General features: G+C 44.1%; 2 long non-coding RNA genes across 4 annotated transcripts; both read right to left on the reverse strand.

The window, feature by feature from the left end:
• Window positions 1–850: 850 nt before the first annotated feature.
• LOC135785554 (uncharacterized) lies at window positions 851–2,814 on the reverse strand. The gene is made up of 3 exons (XR_012336438.1): window positions 1,768–2,814; window positions 1,618–1,675; window positions 851–1,411 (listed from the first exon to the last, which is right to left on the reverse strand). It is a non-coding gene; the product is annotated as an uncharacterized lncRNA (long non-coding RNA).
• Window positions 2,815–11,628: 8,814 nt separating this feature from the next.
• On the reverse strand, window positions 11,629–14,949 carry LOC135769104 (uncharacterized). Of its 3 annotated transcripts, none has more exons than XR_010542370.2 (5): window positions 14,677–14,949; window positions 13,252–13,275; window positions 12,734–13,160; window positions 11,839–11,997; window positions 11,629–11,725 (listed from the first exon to the last, which is right to left on the reverse strand). It is a non-coding gene; the product is annotated as an uncharacterized lncRNA (long non-coding RNA). The 3 variants fall into 3 exon arrangements; XR_010542369.2 differs by having other exon boundaries at window positions 13,788–14,949; XR_010542368.2 differs by having other exon boundaries at window positions 13,252–14,949.

A 14,949-nucleotide genomic window follows, 5' to 3' on the forward strand; every position in this document is an offset into this window, starting at 1 on the left:
TATATCCAAATGTCAAAAAACTTACTAAAATCAATGAGCAGCACTAATAAAGCATCATTCTTACAGATCATTAACTAAAAAAAGTTGGTTTAGGGTTTAGTTACTCTTTAAGAACAGTCTTATGCATCTTATGACAAGCAAAATAGATGTCACCTAAAAGAATCACGTTGTATCCAAGCTGCACTTTAGGTCTATTACACAGCAAAAATATGATGGAAGATTTAACACCATGGGTGTTAAAATTAACACTGCCCGGGTGAACACACAGGTCCATCTTTGATAGTGTTCAGTCAACACTTACCAAAGTGTTGCTTAAACAAACACTGTTAAAGTGTCAATTTTTAACACTCTCTGTGTTGATTAACAAACACTCAGTAGTGTAAACGTTCAACACTCTATGGTGTAAATCATTTTCATGTTAAAATCCCAATGCAGATAAAAACTAAAAGTTTTATACTATATATTTTTCAAAATAAATACAAAAAAATAAACAGTGACTACAAACATCAAATTGAATTTATTAAATCTGCAACAATTCTGCAACATTTCAGCAATAAACATGTGGGAAACATACAATTCAATAAAATTTTTCCTTTCTAAATCTTCAGTTTACACTTCAATAATACACTTTACTCGAAAAATACATAAAATCAACATACAATTTAATAAAATATTTTTTAATATTCAGTATCCACTGGAATAAAATTTTACATAAATAATACAACAATTCAACATGTAATCCATGAAATCATCTCAATGTCACTATGGTTTGTAAATATACACTCAGTCTAATTAAATATAACATTAAATATTCAATTCAATTTTATTTATATAGCGCTTTTGACAATTGCCAATTGTTTCAAAGCAGCTTTACATTAATAAATGTAAAAAAAGCATAGAAAAGCGAGCATAGTAATAATGTAACATATACAGTAAAGTAGTAGGTTAAGCCAAAGGTGGTGGACTCTCCAGGGGATGAAAAAAAAAACCCCTAGGAGAAAACCCTCCTGGCTAGTCCAAGGAAAAACCCTTGAGAGAGATACATATATATTTATATATATAAATACTATCGGGGTATGTGAACGGGTAAGCGAATTAAACTGGTTCCGCCGGTGGTTGCTGGTCAGGCATTGGGTGGGCATCTCGTAGAAGGACGGTCAGTAGATCAGTGGTGTGATGACCTTCACAGCAGCAGGAACTGGTGTCTCTGTTTGTCTCATTGTCCTCGGGTCGAGGACGAGACAGGGAGAGAGAAACAGAATCCTATTAGCGTAGGGGCTGTTCACATGTAATGCAAGTGTCATAAATTATAGTGGTTTAAGTCAGCTCGGTTTTAAAAATAAATGTTTTTTTTTTAGTTTTACATACTTTCTTGTGTCTTTGTACTGCGTTCTTGCCCTTACTGTGCAACCTGTGAAAGGTAAACAAACTTTGCTTTTACCAGAAATAAAAATGACACATAAAAACACAAATACATCAGAGTATAAAGATTCAAATCAGGCCGACCCACTCCCTAATGTCTGTCTTGCACTTTTAAACTTGACAAAAGATAAAACTTGCTCATTGTTTTACCAAATTATTACATTTAGCACAATGAAAACGAACACGTTAACTTACATCTCTGCTGTTCTCCATTAAAGAATTGAGCCGCTTTGCTTTTAGCGATGGTGGTGTCCTATGAATTTGAGGGTCAAAATAAACATTACCATGGCAGTCTTGTAATTCACTAAAAGTTAAAGCATATTTTAAAATGTAACTCAGTTTTACCTGTAAAATTGTTCAGACCTCAAGACTTATCGCCAGCATCTGAAGTAACTTTGAAAGCTTGCTGAGTTTACCTGAGGTAAAAACACAGACAGTTAACTTAATATCAACTTACACGTATGCTACAATTTATCTATACTTCGTGTTTTTATGTTAAAATATATTTACTTAACGTTGATATTTTTTGTTAAATAAGAAATATTCATACTTCTCTTTAATAGTGAAATGTGCAGTGCAAATGCTCCAGCAAATTAATGTTCACACAAACGGTTTAATTTAAAGTAAATATAAGTTGTTTATGATAATATACAAGTTAACAAGTAAATCACAAGTTGATAAAGTAATACTTTACCTTGGAACATATTCCGTTGTGTGCAGACAAATCCATAAAGATGACTATATGGGCAGGAAAGTCGAAAAGCATTGCACATGCGTAGATATGGATGCGTGTCAGTCAGCTCTTGTACGGAGGTCGCATTTGTAGGATGCATACGTCATAAAGACTTAATTCAGAATATTAACAATTCTAAAGATGACTATTATTTTAAGTTAATCGTAAATTGTTGTAATATGCTTATGACTTACGAATGTAATGCTCAGTTAACTTAAACAAACCAGGCTTGATGACGTATGCAGCCTGCATATGCGACCTCCAGAGGCTGCATTGAGAAACGGTCTTTGTACTGTTCCATCACGGAAAATCACGTGACCCTACGCTCGCGCGAGCTTACAAGCCGATTCAATAGACGTATAGCCTAATAACTGCTTCTCAATATTAGTTTCTGTAAAACTAAATTTAGTTTTAAGTCTAGTTTAGTCGAGAATATGGTTGTGTTAACTTCATATCTCAGGTCAGTTAGTAAAGATAGCGCTTATTTAGAAGTCTGCTCAGACGATGTCGATGTGAGTTCCAAGTTCGACCAGCAGGGGACAGTGCTCCTGTATCCCACGGAGGGCGCCCATTTCTCGGCCACTCCTCTGATATTTCCGCTGGCTCTGGTGTGTTTGAGTGTCAAAAATGAGATATAATTCGCTTTTGGTTCATCTAACCAGCAGTCTAGGGTCTCATGAATTCATTATTTGTTTCGTTTATTCATATTAAGTTCCTTTATTTAATCTTAATGCTGAATATACTTAATATATACTTTTGTTTAATCCTAATGCTGTTCTAGCACTGTGTCTTGTCTTTAGTACATAAAAGAGAAAAATTCAAGTGTTTTCCAAAGCGTGTTTAATCATAAATATGATAATTTACACATTTTATTTTATTTTATTTTATTTTTGCATCCTGTTAATGTAAAGGAAAATACTGAGGTGCAAACAGTATCAGCCAATCGTCTCGGTTACGGATGTAACCCTCGTTCCCTGAAGGAGGGAACGGAGACGTCACGTCGTGACCGACGAATTGGGAACTCGCTTAGAGAGACCAATCTGCTTCGAATACTACTAAAACGCCAATGAACTTGGCATTGAGATATTTGCATAATGCTGGCGCCGCCCCGCCAGGTGCGTATATAAGCAGCAGGTGCAAATGAGGAAATTAGCTTCTTTTTCGCTGAGAAAGCCGGAAAGTGTGACCGGCCGTAACAGCAGGTGGCAGCACCTGTGGCGACGGGACGTGACGTCTCCGTTCCCTCCTTCAGGGAACGAGGGTTACATCCGTAACCGAGACGTTCCCTTTCAGTCGGTCACTACGACGTCACGTCGTGACCGACGAATTGGGAATCCCTATCAAAACGCCACTAGGGGCTGACCTCTTCCAGTGTCTGCGTAAAGCCCTCCGGTTCCACTTAAGGATAAGGAGAATTAGGTTTTAAGGCAGAAGGCCGGGCACTAGATGTTCCTTTAACCCCACAGAAGTGCCAGCGACTGGGAAGCGCCCTACCTGAGCGGGATAGGAACGCTGCGGAAGCCACCACCCGTCTTAAGGGTTAATGGTGGGCGAAAGTCAACCGTAGTTGAGGTAAAAATGACAGCCGTGGCTGTGTAAGCAAAGCAGTGCTCTGCTAAGGGAAACGTGGGCTAGTAGGATTAACCCCACGGAAAATACTCACAAAGGAACCCGGTGGGACACAATGTGGAGCCCGAGCCAACACGTAGGTTCGCGAGGATGCAGCTAGTGAAGGCTGACAGCCAATGCTCCGCAACAAAGGCTGCCAAGGCAGCGGAGGAAGAACAATTCAAACCATTACGCATTTTTGTTCTGAAGGCCTTCCATACTGATACAGTTATGAAGCATCAGATGGAGGCTGCAAGCCGACCTGTGAGACTGTTCTCCGTGCTCCCCCTGGTGAGGAAAGAACACGAGAGGATACAGGCTCAATACGAACACTGTAAAATCTAATGAACGTATTAGGTGTCGCCCAACCAGCAGCTCTACAGATGTCTGTTAGCGAGGAACCACGAGCTAGAGCCCAAGATGAGGCAACGCTCCGTGTGGAGTGCGCTCTCAAATTAAAGGGGCAAGGAATACCCTGAAGATTATAAGCCAGGGCGATAGTATCAACTATCCAATGAGACATCCTCTGCTTAGTGACAGCTTTCCCTTTCTGCTGGCCACCATAACAAACAAAGAGCTGGTCTGAGGTCCGGAGGCTTTGCGTGCGATCCACGTAGAGTCGCAGTGCGCGTACGGGGCACAACAAAGCCATGGTTGGGTCTGCGTCCTCCGGAGGCAGCGCTTGCAAGCTCACCACTTGATCTCTGAAAGGAGTAGTGGGAACTTTGGGCACGTAGCCTGGTCTGGGCCTCAACGTTACGCTTGAGGCAGCAGGACCAAACTGAAGGCACGAGTCGTCAACAGAGAATGCATGTAAATCCCCTACTCTCTTCACTGAGGCCAATGCTAGCAGGGTCAGAGCTTTCATTGATAAAAGCTTCAGACTCACAGACTGCAAAGGCTCGAACGGGGGGGCCTGCAGGGCTTTCAGCACCATGGACAGGTCCCAGGGAGGAATAGAAGGAGGGCGCGAGGGGTTTAGCCTACGAGCGCCTCTTAGAAATCTAACAACCAAATCATGCTGGCCAACTGTTCTGCCGTTAATAAGTGAGTGATGAGCAGAAATAGCAGCGATATCAACTTTAATGGTGGAGGGTGACAGCCTACCGTCTAACCTATGTTGAAGATATAAAAGCACGGTGTTAATAGGGCATTCTCTGGGGTCTTCGCGTTGCGAAGAGCACCAGGTGACGAAAAGGTTCCATTTAAACGCGTAAGCCCGTCTCGTAGACGGAGCTCGTGCCGCGTTGATTGTGTTAGATACCGCTTGCGGTAAATCACTTAAACCTTGCGCGCGCTCAACGACCACACATGGAGATCCCACAGGTCGGGGCGCGGGTGCCATAATGTGCCCCCTCCTTGAGAAAGAAGGTCCTTCCTCAGGGGAATCCGCCAGGGAGGGGCTGTCGCGAGGAGCATTAACTCTGGAAACCAATTCTTGCTCGTCCAATATGGGGCGATCAGTAAAAGGTTCTCCTCGTCCTGCCTGACCTTGCACAGTGTCTGTGCGATTAAGCTCACTGGGGGGAATGCGTATTTGCGCATCCCCCGAGGCCAGCTGTGTGCCAATGCGTCCACGCCGAGGCTGCCCTCGGTTAGTGAATAAAATAGGCGACAGTGGGTATCGTCCGGCGACGCAAACAGATCTATCTGCGCACGACCGAACTTCTTCCAAATTAGCTGGACCGTCTGGGGGTGGAGTCGCCATTCGCCGGGGCGCGCCGCTCGAGAAAGCGCGTCCGCCGCTGTATTGAGCGAGCCCGGAATGTGAATGGCACGAAGGGACCTCAGATGCTTCTGACTCCAAAGGAGGAGATGACGAGCGAGATGCGACAGGTGACGGGAGCGCAAACCGCCTTGACGGTTGATATACGCAACGGTCGCAGTGTTGTCGGTGCGTACTAGTACATCCTTCCCTCGCAGCTCCGTAGCGAAGCGTACGAGTCCCAGATATACTGCCCACAACTCTCGGCAATTGATATGCCAGTGCAACTGGGGTGCTGTCCACACCCCTGAAGCTGTAAGCTCGTCGTACGTGGCACCCCAGCCCGTGTCGGACGCATCTGTGTGTACAACAGCATGCTGAGCGATCTGTCTCATGGACACACCGGACCTGAGAAACGCGGGGTCCGACCACGGGGGGAATGTTAGGCGACACGCAGGTGTAATGGTTACACGATGGATGCCGGCGCGCCACGCTCTCCTCGGGACTCGATCGTGAAGCCAACGCTGAAGCGGTCTCATATGGAGCAGTCCGAGCGGTGTCACGGCCGCTGCTGCAGCCATATGCCCCAGGAGCTTCTGAAATTGTTTCAGCGGGACCGCATTCTTCCCTCGGAATGAACCGAGGCAAGTCAGAATTGACTGGACGCGCTCTTCTGTCAAACGCGCCGATAAATCGATCGAGTCCAGTTCCATCCCGAGAAAAGAGATCCTCTGCGTGGGGCAGAGTTTGCTCTTTTCCCAGTTGACCCGAAGACCCAAACGGGCGAGATGCCGAAGCGTTAAATCTCTGTGCTCGCACAGCGTCCGTCGAGAATGCGCTATTATAAGCCAATCGTCGAGGTAAGCCAATATGCGAACGCCGCTCTCTCTGAGGGGTTTTAACGCCGCCTCCACTACTTTCGTGAACACACGGGGAGAGAGGGATAGCCCGAACGGTAAAACTTTGTACTGGTATGCCCGTCCCTCGAACGCAAACCGGAGAAACGGTCTGTGACGAGGGATTATGGACACATGAAAGTACGCGTCTTTCAGGTCTATTGCCGCAAACCAATCTTGGGGGCGAATTGAATTGAATATTTGCTTCGGTGTTATCATCCTGAAGGACCTCTTCTGCAGAGATTTGTTCAGAACGCGCAAATCCAAGATCGGTCGCAACCCACCGCCTTTTTTGGGTACTATAAAATACGGGCTGTAGAAGCCCGATCTCATCTCGGTTGGAGGGACCGGCTCGATCGCGTCCTTCGCCAACAGGACTTCGACCTCTGCACGCAGTACGTGTGCATCGGACGCTTTCACCGTGGTGAAACGAATGCCCGAGAATTTGGGTGTGTGCCGGATGAATTGAATTTCGTAACCGAGGCGAACAGTGCGTAAAACCCAACGAGACGGGCTGGGAAGCTAAAGCCACGCCCCCAGGGACCGTACGAGGGGAATTAACGGCACTGTCGGGGTACCCGCGGTGGGGCGGCTGAGCGGGACAGGTGGTACTGCCGGTACGTCTGCTGAGACAGCATAAGTATCTACAGTATGTGTGTGTGTGACACTGACCTGAGCCCGCTGAGGGTGACGGTCGTCTGGTCTCCTCAGCGGAGAGCACAGACTCCGAAGAGGGTGCTGGTGGTCCCGTCTCCTCAGCGGAGAGCTGGAACTCCTCAGAACACCCGCTGGCGATAGAGGAGAGGGAGGAAGAGCATGTGAATGCCCGCTCACATCTCTCTCGATCCTCTGAAGACCTGGAGAAGGAATAGGAATGCACTCTTTTTGTGGTTTTGTGGGTGCCGGCTGAAAAGCCGGCGGAACAGAAACAAAAGGAAACCAAAGATTCTCCACCCGGCCCTCTACCGGTGGAGGGAGCGATGCCATCACCGTCTCCCGTAGAGTGATCCCATCCCAATCCAGGTCGCCCGTCTCAGGGCCGCTTCGTCTTCCGTTTACCACGGGAAGCGGGTGGGGCGGGCGGGGCGGGCTGTCGACGGCTGTTCCCCCTCCGTGGCCTGGAAGATGTTCTAGTGGGGGGGCGGAGGCAGCCGCCGCAGGGCGCCCTCGGCGAGGAGCAGACGGGCCCGCCGGCGCTGGAGGGCGAGATGCAGGTCGCTTGCGCCGGGGCATGATCTGTGCGATCGCCTCTGTCTGCTTCTGGGCGGCGGAGAACTGCTGGGCAAAAGACTCCACCGACTCACCGAAGAGGCCAGCCTGTGACACTGGAGCGTCCAAGAACTTGTTCTTGTCCGCTTCCGACATGTCAGCCAGACATAGCCATAAGTGGCGTTCCTGGACCACCATCGTGGACATGGCACGACCAATCGCCTGCGCTGTCACCTTCGTAGCGCGAAGAGCCAGGTCAGTGGCAGCCCGGAGCTCCGAAAGGACAGGCGAGTCGTGTCCTCCCTCGTGCAGATCCCTCAAGGCTTTGGCTTGGTGAACCTGCAGCAACGCCATTGCGTGCAGGGCTGAGGCCGCCTCTCCACATGCCTGGTGGGCAGCGCCCGTTAAACCGGAGGACTGTCTGCAGGCACGAGAGGGGAGGGTTGGGCGGTCCTTCCAAGAGGGAGCGTGTGCCGGACACAGCTGCATCGCGACAGCACGCTCCACGGGAGGGATCCCCGTATAACCCTTAGCGGCTCCGCTGGTGAGGGAGGTGAGGGGGGAGGGCTGAAACGGCCGTAATCTCGTGGAAAACGGCGACTTCCAGGTTCTAGTCAGCTCCTCGTGCACCTCGGGGAAGAAAGGCACCGGTGGAGAGGGTTGTGAAACCCGGGCAGCTCCAAAGAACCAATCATCCAGGCGGGACGGTTCGGGCTGAGGGGGGGGAACCCACTCTAACCCTACGGTCTCCGCCGCTCGAGCGAGCACGGCCACCATCTCTGGATCGAACTCCGGCGTCCCAACCCGACCAGAGGGAGGAAGGGCGTCGGGGTCCACGTCAGGGGGAGGAGGCCCACCCTCGGATGCTGCGGCGTCGGTGGACCCGGAGGGCGGCACGATGGATTCTAGAGACATCGTAGAACACGATGCTGAAGTCTCCATCGGCACATCAACCGGCTGTGGATGAGGAGGCTGAGAGCCTGAGGACGAATCCCCCGCTCGGCTCAGCACAGTGATGCGCAGGTCGTCTTTTGAGAGCTTCACAGCCGCACCGTGGCGGCGTTCAGCACCCGCATGACGAGGGTTGCGTTTTTCCCGGAGGAAAGACAACCGTCTGCGCAAATCCACAAGGGACATGTTCTCGCAGTGAGAACACTTACCCCCAGCGAACGCTGCCTCTGCGTGCTCGATACCCAAACACGAAAGACAACGCTCGTGACCGTCCTTCGGACCCATGTACTTGCCGCACCCAAGATCGCACAGACGAAAAGCCATCCTGAAAAGGACGCTGATGTCCGGATATACGAGAGAGTGGCTGCCTTTAACAAGGCACAAAGCTCTCTCGTATCACTCTTTTAGGGAAATTCACTCAGATGCTTAGTTGATGAGCGCACAGGAAGGCAACGCACACACAAAACTCAAAACAAAATAAAGATGTAGAGTCGTGGAATTAAGCGAAGCGTCCGCTGTGGTACTGCTAGTCCAACCAACTTCAGCAATCGAATCCCACCAGAGTAGAGTAGCTTCTCAGTAGCAGATACTGCCGGCTTTCGAAGCGATAAAAAGCTAATTTCCTCATTTGCACCTGCTGCTTATATACGCACCTGGCGGGGCGGCGCCAGCATTATGCAAATATCTCAATGCCAAGTTCATTGGCGTTTTAGTAGTATTCGAAGCAGATTGGTCTCTCTAAGCGAGTTCCCAATTCGTCGGTCACGACGTGACGTCGTAGTGACCGACTGAAAGGGAAATGTGTTTATAGCATCCATTACCATTTACACGTATTGCAAAGAATTGGTACTTTTGCACAATTTAATTATAATAAAGTGTAAATAGCATCTAAAGCTATATGATTTACTGAATCACGACCTAGGGGGCTATGGAACTGTTTGAGATACAGGGCAGGGATTGACCCATGTTAACACCCACAAAGAACACTGTGTATTAACACTAAACAAGTGTTAAAGCATGAAATATTTGTAACTAAACACCAGATTTTAACACTGGCTGCCCAACACTAAGTTTTTATCACTCAATAATTTGCTGTGTAACAAATGAATCCCAAAAAGGATCCCAAAACACTGTTCTGATTTTCTTTACAACAGTTTGTTCTTCAGAGAAAGCACACATTTGGTGCATTTGGAACAGTTTGACATCTGTAACAAGAAATAGAGATGCCAACTAAGAATCCCCAGACCTTGTATCCAAGCAAACTTTAGGTCTTAAAACAAATGAACATCAAAAAGAATCCAAAAACACGGTTCTGATTTTCTTTACAACAGTTTGTTCTTCAGAGAAAGTACACGTTTGGTGCATCCAGATCCCAGCTCCATGAAAACATTCTGAATGGTGTCAAAAGTGTACTTAAGAGCTTGAGGATAGGACATGTTTAATGCATACAGAAGGCCAAAAAGGTATGCAAGAGCAGTAGAAATATCTGGGAGATCTTTCAAAACGACGACCTGCTCCAACACAACAGCAATGTTTACAACCTCTGGTGATGGTCCCTGGGTCTTATCTTCCAAAACACACAAAATGGCAATAGACACTCCTTTTGCCCCATCTTCGTTGTCCTGTTACACAAACAATAATCTATTAGAACAGATATTTTGTAGTTGCATTCTATCCATAATAGACTATAAAAGTCAATAGTCATTAGGGCTGGGATGGTTGTAATTACCACAGAACCACCGCGGTGGTGGAGTGCAACCCACGGTCGGGAAGTGTGCATGTCACAAATTATAAAAAATATAAAAGTATAATCTTGCCCAGTGAGATGTCTTAAGGTTAGTGTTAACGCAAACAGCCCGCAGACCCAGAGTTAATGCTCTATTTGCAAGGAAAGACAACTGATATCAGTGATGACCCGCTGGCTTGGGAGAAGAACAATGAGGCAAGATATTGTCCGTTTCTCAATTCGAAGACTGTAGCCTCCGGAGGTCGCATTTGCAAGCTGCATGCGTCATCAAGATGTCTTATTTCATAACATTAACAATTATAAAGTTGACTATTATTCTTTGATAATCATACATTGTTGTAATATGCTTATGACTTGCAAATGTTCTAATATGCTTATGACTTGCAAATGTCTGAAAATAATAAACCAGGCTTGATGACATGCAGCCTGCATATGCGACCACCAAAGGCTGCAGCCTTTGGATTGAGAAACGGCTGTTCTGGCTTGGTCACTTAAAGTTGCGAAAAAGTATCAATCTGCGCTACCAGTATACCATCAGAACGCGTTTTCAGCGCCTCCGGAAACATTATAACCCAAAAAAGGTTTCTCACTTGTTGTTTCATGAGTGTAAGTGCTACAATAAACACGCAGATATGCGGCGATCCCCTGGGTCCTCTGGGGCTCGGCTCGAGCAGCCGACGAAATGGCCAAGTACATACGCACAGTTGCTTAACATTTACTTCACGTCGCGTCTAAAACCACATGGAAAACATAATCGCGCCGCTTTCCCCCTCTTCAAAACACCTTTCGTTGCTAAGTAACCTAAGCATTGCCTGACCCTGTGACGAGCACCCACCAGCAGAGAAAGAATTTCACAAACACAATCTATAACCACCGCACCAAGAATGCCAATATGCAAAACTAACAGATTGAAGCTTTCATTTGTTCCTGCTTCGATAAAAATGCTGAACTCTACCAAAAAATAATGTCTACACAACATATTAGAACATCGTGTATACACACTTAACATTTTAGATTTATTAATGGATGTATTTTTGTTTATTATTATTATTAATGTTTGGGTTTTTTTATTGTCTGTTCAGAACAACACTGTAGCACCTTTGCCCAAGACAAATTTCCCTTCGGGGAAAAATAAAGTTTACCCTTTAACCTAACCTAACCACCTTGGTGAATTTGTGCATTACCACCGCAGTGGTAAAAAAACTGCCACTGTCACAGACCTAATAGTCATTAAACAGTCAACATTTGCAGACTCACAAATATAAGACTAGAACAAGTAAATATTCACTTTTTTTTTAAAAACAAACCTAATGAACAAAAATAATCAAATCTCAAAACTTTAAGCCTTTACTACTTACTTTGCATGTCTTGAACAGCTTGTTTGGGTCCACTCAAAGAAACAAAGGCAGGCCTTTCAAAGCAGTAGTCCTTCTGTGATTAACAATATCGGTCATCTTAAAAACATACAAAGGTAACAAACAATTAGCCAAAGTAAGAAAACGGTTCATATCAGACAACCTAATGTGAATAAACCTTCACAACAGTTAAGTTATGAAACTAAACTTGCCCTTTCATCAAGTCTTTCTAGGAGCTGTTCCATATCCTCTCCAAATGCAGCTTTTCGAGCTCTGTATACTTTCAAGAGCTTTGGTGTAAATCGGTCCATTGCTGCCCTGAAGACATCAAGAAGGTCTTTATCCGGGATTCTGAAGAATTCCTCAGCAATCTGTTTATAACAAATACATATTGTAGTAACGGTAACAAAACTTAAAGCATAAACCGGATAAAAAAACATGCGTCTTAACTTGAAATACTATTCATGCAGAAACACTACTTCTTGTAGCAAAATCAGCGTGAATCTAATGTCAATGTCCTTTAATACACCAGAAATGGCATTTACAGATAGTTAAAATGTGTATTACATGTGGTGCCTTAAAGGGTTAGTTCACTCCAAAATGCTATTTTTTTAATAAATCACTAAATCACTTGTCGTTCTAAAACACCAAGTGATCCGATTGTCTTCAAAAATATCTAAAAAATGTGTTCTGATGATAACCAGGAGGCTTTGGTCTGTCCGATTGACTTCAGTTTGTTTCACAATTTCCCTACCACCCCACAAAAAAAGAAAAGGCATCGCCAAAAAAGGTCCATGTGCCATCAGTAGTTCAATAATAATATTATGAAGCAACGACAACACTTGTGTGCACAAAAAACAAAATGAGCAGTTTTATTCAACAATTTGAAGTCAATCGGACAGACAGAAGCCTCACAGTGTTAATTAAAAATATCTAAAAATGTGATCTGGAGACAATCAGAAGTGTAAGTGAGTTTTGATAAAATTATCATTTTGGGGTGAACTAACACTTTAAGTAATAAAAACATTTTATACGTTTCTAACAAATTTAGGATAATAAAACAAAATCATTCAAATTATTTTAACAAAGAAAAACCTGACATATTACCTGTTCCTGGAGAAAAAGTGCAGGCCACCTCTGCTGCAAGTCTACAACCATTGGTTGATCTTCTACCACTTCTTTTCTCCTCAGGGAAAAAGTTAATTCCATTTTTTCACGTATGACCACCATGTTGCTTCTTGCCTTTTTTGTTTCATCAATCAATAAAAGTTTTTGTTCTTCAAGTGAAGCATCTGTGTGGTTGCATGGATGTTCCGGGAATATGCAAGACTGCTTTTTCATTGGGCAGTTCCGAGATGTCAGTCAGGCTGCAAAGGGCATTCCCAAAATCAGGGTCCTGAAATTGCAAGATGAACTGTCCTTGTAATTGCAGTTTCTCCTTCAGAATACTAATAAGGGACTCGACAGACTGTGGCACTTCAAAAAGCTGAAGTCGGGCATCAGTTAAAGAAATGACAACTCACAGTAGTAAAGCCTGTAAAGCGAGAGGTAGACAGAGAAAGTTCTTTAACTAAAAATTACAATGATTTTTTCCCCAATTTAAAAAAAAACACCTTTACACATACCATCAGGCAAGTATTTTCATAATCCTGGAAAATAGAAAAAAATGCATGAGTTACAAACGTATTTGAAAACACATGAAAAAAAACTAATTTGACAATATATTGCACTCAATATGGTAATATTCTTCAGCATTTTTAACTAATTTCAAACTGTTTAAAATCATGTTCACATGATAATAATCTAGTTCCAATTTATTTATACTTTATTGTCTTACATTCACCACGGAAACCAAATGGGTTAAGGTTTACTGCTTAAGGCAAAGTAGTCATTTGGTGACAATTACAAAAGTGCTAACTATAGTGTGCATTGATACACAGAGACAAAATATATTGTCAGTAATTTTATATACTGATAATTAAGCAAGTATAGCAAATAGCACTGTAGTGTGTTCACCGTGGAACACAGCATGCTTCAGAGAAAAACATGTACAGAAAATTACCGTTTGGTGAAAATGTAAATAAATCCTTTACCCAGTCATTGGTGAAATGTTTACAGAATTCAGCAGATTTATAGTTTTGGTAATTGTTCATGTACATACCATAAACAAGAGCTTACAAGTTTAAGTACGAAGCTGAAGGAACAAATCCGACTTCTTTTCGCGAGTAGTCTTATTTATTGCGTAGTCAGTGAATTTACGATGCCTTCCAAATGGCGCTTCGGTCACACACACAACAAACCCACGTGATAGTCCGATAGTCGCATTTATCTCTAAGTTGTTAATGTAAACTGCTTTTTCCAGACTTTGGAAAGAGGTTGATTACGACGTGGGTTTCGTGTGATGTCGACAAGGCACAGGTACGACGGATAGATTGAAAATACATAATATGCATAGAGCGCTGCGCAGACTGAACGGCGTATGACGTCAAAGTACAGCGAGAGCATACACAGCAGACTGTTCTAGAATCAGTATTGCCGTACAGCGTAGTAAAAGTCAAACACATCAAAAATCCGGTTTAACACTATGAAAAATATTTTAAATTCGTTAATACGGAGTACAACCACTTCCTCTTAAACATTACAATAACACCACATTATCAATAGCCTAACAAAAAGCCATCAATATTAACTCTGGACATTTTTTGCTGAAACCATATTTTAATTAAGTACGCTAATATAACCGCGTAAAGTTAATATATAATTTGCTTCGAGGTCCTGATTGGATTGCGTTATTGATTCCGAATCACTAGTTCATATTCAATTTCAATATTTAACCTTACATCTAATTTTAAATTTCAAAGATAAATATAAGTATATGTCAACATTACAACTTTAAAGTGAAAATGATAATTACCTGCCACAATAAGTCTTTATGAAAACTATGCTTCCACTGCGCAAACATATTTGCATCACTAATGAAATACATTGTTTGTAAAAAGAAAAAGCTTTTCATTTCAAGTGCTTAAAATTAATTAACGTTAATTACTCACCTGAAACTGTTTCTCCCTGCTCCAAGTCCAAAATGGCAGCCAGAAAACGTGGCGAGGCTGATGGCGAGAAAGGAAACCCCGTAGATGCATGCGCGCGCAACTCAATTATAAAATGTATGTTCATATAACTTGGTTAAGGACGTTGCTACAACATTTTGCTACATATTGTTGGACTAACATGGATTTTTACATAGACTCACAATATTCACAATTCCAATTATCTGTAACTAAAAAAAAACTGTTTTCTGAACAAATGGTCATTTTATTTTTTAC

Source organism: Paramisgurnus dabryanus, chromosome 3 (assembly GCF_030506205.2).
Source record: "Paramisgurnus dabryanus chromosome 3, PD_genome_1.1, whole genome shotgun sequence".
Classification (NCBI taxonomy): domain Eukaryota; kingdom Metazoa; phylum Chordata; class Actinopteri; order Cypriniformes; family Cobitidae; genus Paramisgurnus; species Paramisgurnus dabryanus.